This window comes from Arachis stenosperma, chromosome 10, assembly GCF_014773155.1.
Source record: "Arachis stenosperma cultivar V10309 chromosome 10, arast.V10309.gnm1.PFL2, whole genome shotgun sequence".
NCBI lineage: Eukaryota > Viridiplantae > Streptophyta > Magnoliopsida > Fabales > Fabaceae > Arachis > Arachis stenosperma.
This window is the reverse complement of record NC_080386.1, coordinates 60091415-60095239: the sequence shown is the minus strand read 5'-3', so window position 1 is coordinate 60095239 and position 3825 is coordinate 60091415. Positions and strand designations below refer to the sequence as shown.

Below are 3825 nucleotides of genomic sequence, written 5' to 3'. Positions count from 1 at the left end.
TTTTTATTCAAATTCAGAAGCTGAAAATGCAAATCGTGTTGTTGATGAGATCAAAATATTTTATGATTGTCGGTACATTTCACCCTGTGAATCTGCATGGAGAATCGTTGCATATGATATACACTATAGAAAGCCATCTGTTGAAAGATTAAGTTTTCACTTGCTTGATGAATAAATAATCATATTTGAAGATAAAGACACACTAACACAGACAGTTCAAAAGGCAACTGTTAAAGAATCGATGTTTATAGCATGGTTCAGAGCTAATAGAAAATACAATGAAGCCAGACAATTAACTTATACTGATTTTCCAAGAAAATTTGTTTGGAAAAGCCAACTTCGAGTATGGGAACCACGAAAAGCCGACACTGTCATTGGAAGATTATTCTTTGTACCACCATCATCCGGTGAATTATACTACTTGAGAATGCTACTGAATATTGTAAGGGGCCCAAGAAGTTTCAAGGATCTAAGAACCTACAACAATATTATTTACTCTTCGTATAGAGATGCATGTTACGCACGGGGTTTATTAGACGATGATCAAGAATATGTTGATGCAATTAAAGAAGCAAGTTATTGGGGTTCAGGTCAATATTTACGGAAACTCTTTGCAACCCTATTATGGTCAAACTCAATGATACAACCAGAAGTCGTTTGGGAGAAATGCTGGACACTATTATCAGATGGAATTTTGCATAATCATATAAATATGTTCAACTTACCAGGTATATTTCAATATTAAAGTCTATATAAACATATACACTATCTTAGTTTACATGCTATTAAAAAAACTATATTTATAAATACAGCAACTAATTTATATTTAAAAGTACATATTAAATATATTAGTTTAATTTCTGCTAATATGTCTTTTTTATTCATTTTTTAGATCTGGTCATGTCAGATGAAGAGTTATTGCAACTAACTCTCATTGAAATTGAGGAGATACTTAATAGCAATGGAAAGTCACTTCGAGAATTCCCAACAATGCCATATCCAAATATAGATGGCATTAATCTTCGAAGACAAGATGTTCTACACAACAAATTAATATTAGATGAACTTAACTATGACCGTGTTTTGTTAGCTGAACAACACAAACAATACTTATCTCAAATGACAACAGAACAACAGAACGTGTATGACCAAGTTATTGAAGCTACAAATTCAGATAATGGTCGTATTTTCTTTTTATATGGATACAGAAGTACTGGAAAAACATTTCTTTGGAGAACATTGTCAGCTGCTCTTAGATCTAAAGGTGAAATAGTTTTAACTGTAGCTTCAAGTGGAATAGCATCTCTTTTGTTACTAGGAGGGAGAACTGCTCATTCAAGATTTGCAAATCCTCTTATTCCTGATGAATTTTCTACTTGCAACATTAAACAAGGCAGTCCGTTAGCAGAATTAATTTCAAGAACTAAACTCATTATTTGGGATGAAGCACCAATGATGAATAAGTTTTGTTTTGAAGCACTTGACCGAACAATGAGAGACTTACTTCGGCATACAAATGAATCAAGTTTAATCTTGCCGTTTGGAGGAAAAACAGTTGTTTTTGGTGGAGATTTTAGACAAATTCTTCCAGTTATTACAAAAGGATCTAGGCAGGATATTGTCAGTGCATCTATGAATTCTTCTTACCTGTGGCGTAACTGTCAGATATTAAAGTTGACCCAAAACATGCGACTAAAGTCTTCAAATGAAAGACAAAGCACTGAGGAAACAAAAACATTTGCAAAATGGATCCTTGATCTTGGAGATGGTAAGCTTGGAAATTCCGATGATGGGAGCAATTTAGTTCCCATACCATCTGAACTATTAATCACTACTCTTGGCGATCCAGTCGAAGCAATTGTTCAGGCTACATACAGTGACTATCTAAAGGATTGTCAAAATTCATATCACCCGCAAAGTAGAGCAATTTTAGCCCAACTATTAACAGTGTTGAAGAGATTAATGATTACATGCTATCTTTGAATAAAAATGAATTGAAAACATATCTGAGCTCATATTCACCTTGCTTTAAAGAAGGAACTGATCACACAGTTGCTTGCGTACATACACCAGAATTTTTGGCAACAATAAAATCCTCTGGGTTGCCAAATCATGAGCTGTCATTTAAAGAAGGATGTCCAGTTATGCTAATTCGAAATATTGATCATTCTGCTGGACTTTCTAATGGAACTAGATTAATTGTCACCAGACTTAGAAATAAGATTATTGAAGCCAAAATTTTATCGGGAAATAGTCAAGGTGAAAAGGTCTTCATCCAATGACATTAACTCCATCGGTTGCAAAGTTACCTTTCAAGTTTCAACGTAGACAATTTCCTCTGATTTTGTCATATGCAATGACCATAAATAAAAGTCAAAGGTAGTCTCTAAATCATGTTGGCTTATTTCTGAAACAACCAATTTTTACACATGGACAACTTTATGTCGCAATTTCAAGGGTCACCACCAAAGATGGACTTAAAATTGTAATATCTCATGATAATTCTAACAATTTTACTGCAACAGAAAATGTCTTTTACCATGAAGTCTTCAGAAATATTTGAATCTCCACTAATAGTCAAAAGGTAACGTGTCTTCGAATATTAGATACTAATTTATCTTCAACAATGCTTTTAACATTTGCTTATTTAAAAAATATCATATATTACCATTTTTTACTAATGTTAATTTTTTATTTATTATGAAAATATGACCTAAGACTATGTGTAATTAGAATAATTTTACACCTATTTGATTGATTTATTTTTTAAAAACCAATGTCGATGCTGAATGTGAGTATTTAATAACTTTTGTTATGCATAATACTCTTAGATATAACATAAGGCATCATTCTTGCATCTCTTTTTGTAAATCAACTCATCTGTTTGACCTCACAATTGATTTAAAAAATAATTACTTTATTATTTGTTGCTGTTAATTGGAAATTTTTATGAGATTTTTTCAGGAGAATCATTTAAAACTCTCAAGAAGTGGTTAAGTTTTTAATAACTGCAGTAATCACGAAGAACGATTTTTTTTACAAGGGGAAATATTAATAATATGAATAGAAAGTTATTATACATATGAAATAGAGCTTAGAGAGATCTTTTTATGCAGATTATATGTACTCTCAATTAGGTAGACATCAGAAACAAGAAAGCCCTCTATTAAAATAGGAGATGGCGGAAGGGAAGGAAAGGAAATATGACATGCTTAATTGGAAAGGATTGTGGTTAAAATAAGAGCTGTGCAGTTGCCCTTGCAGTTAGATTTACAAATCATGGACACCAGAGTACGGTTGTCTCAACTGACCTTGCTCTCTCCTTAAGCATACTATTGAGTTGAATTATTAGTGACTCATTATTTATTATAAAATTATTGCACATCAATAGACACTCTTGCTTTTTGCCCCTCCCTTTTCAATCCAGTAGCAGAATTTTTAATATATTTTTATCAACTTTGTTTAGTGCTCATGAAAATCAATTGTGAAATGTTTTTGAATATTGTAAAGTCACTTATTGATTTAACATATATTTTCTAGAATATTACCTCAACTTCCTTATAATTTAATTTTTTTAAGGAGCGAGGAACAATTGCCATTGTCCGTGTTGAACAAGAAATCATAAAATTTGGTGAAGAAACTGAGGTTTGGGACTCATGAAAGTATGTTTACTGAGGCTTTTCTTGAGCTTTGGGTTTCTTTTAGATTTACTGCATTGCTTTTGATTAATATGTCAATTGTAGACATTTAGTTGCATCTGTAAATTGTGATCATTGTTGCATTCCATGTATGGCTATGAGTTATGACCTGTGGTTGATAGTACTT

The 3825-nt window shown here is 32.1% G+C and overlaps 1 pseudogene; it reads left to right on the top strand.

Annotated features, from left to right (window-relative positions):
- Window positions 1-241: 241 nt before the first annotated feature.
- LOC130957155 (uncharacterized) lies at window positions 242-2563 on the top strand (annotated as a pseudogene).
- The last annotated feature ends 1262 nt before the right edge of the window (window positions 2564-3825 follow it).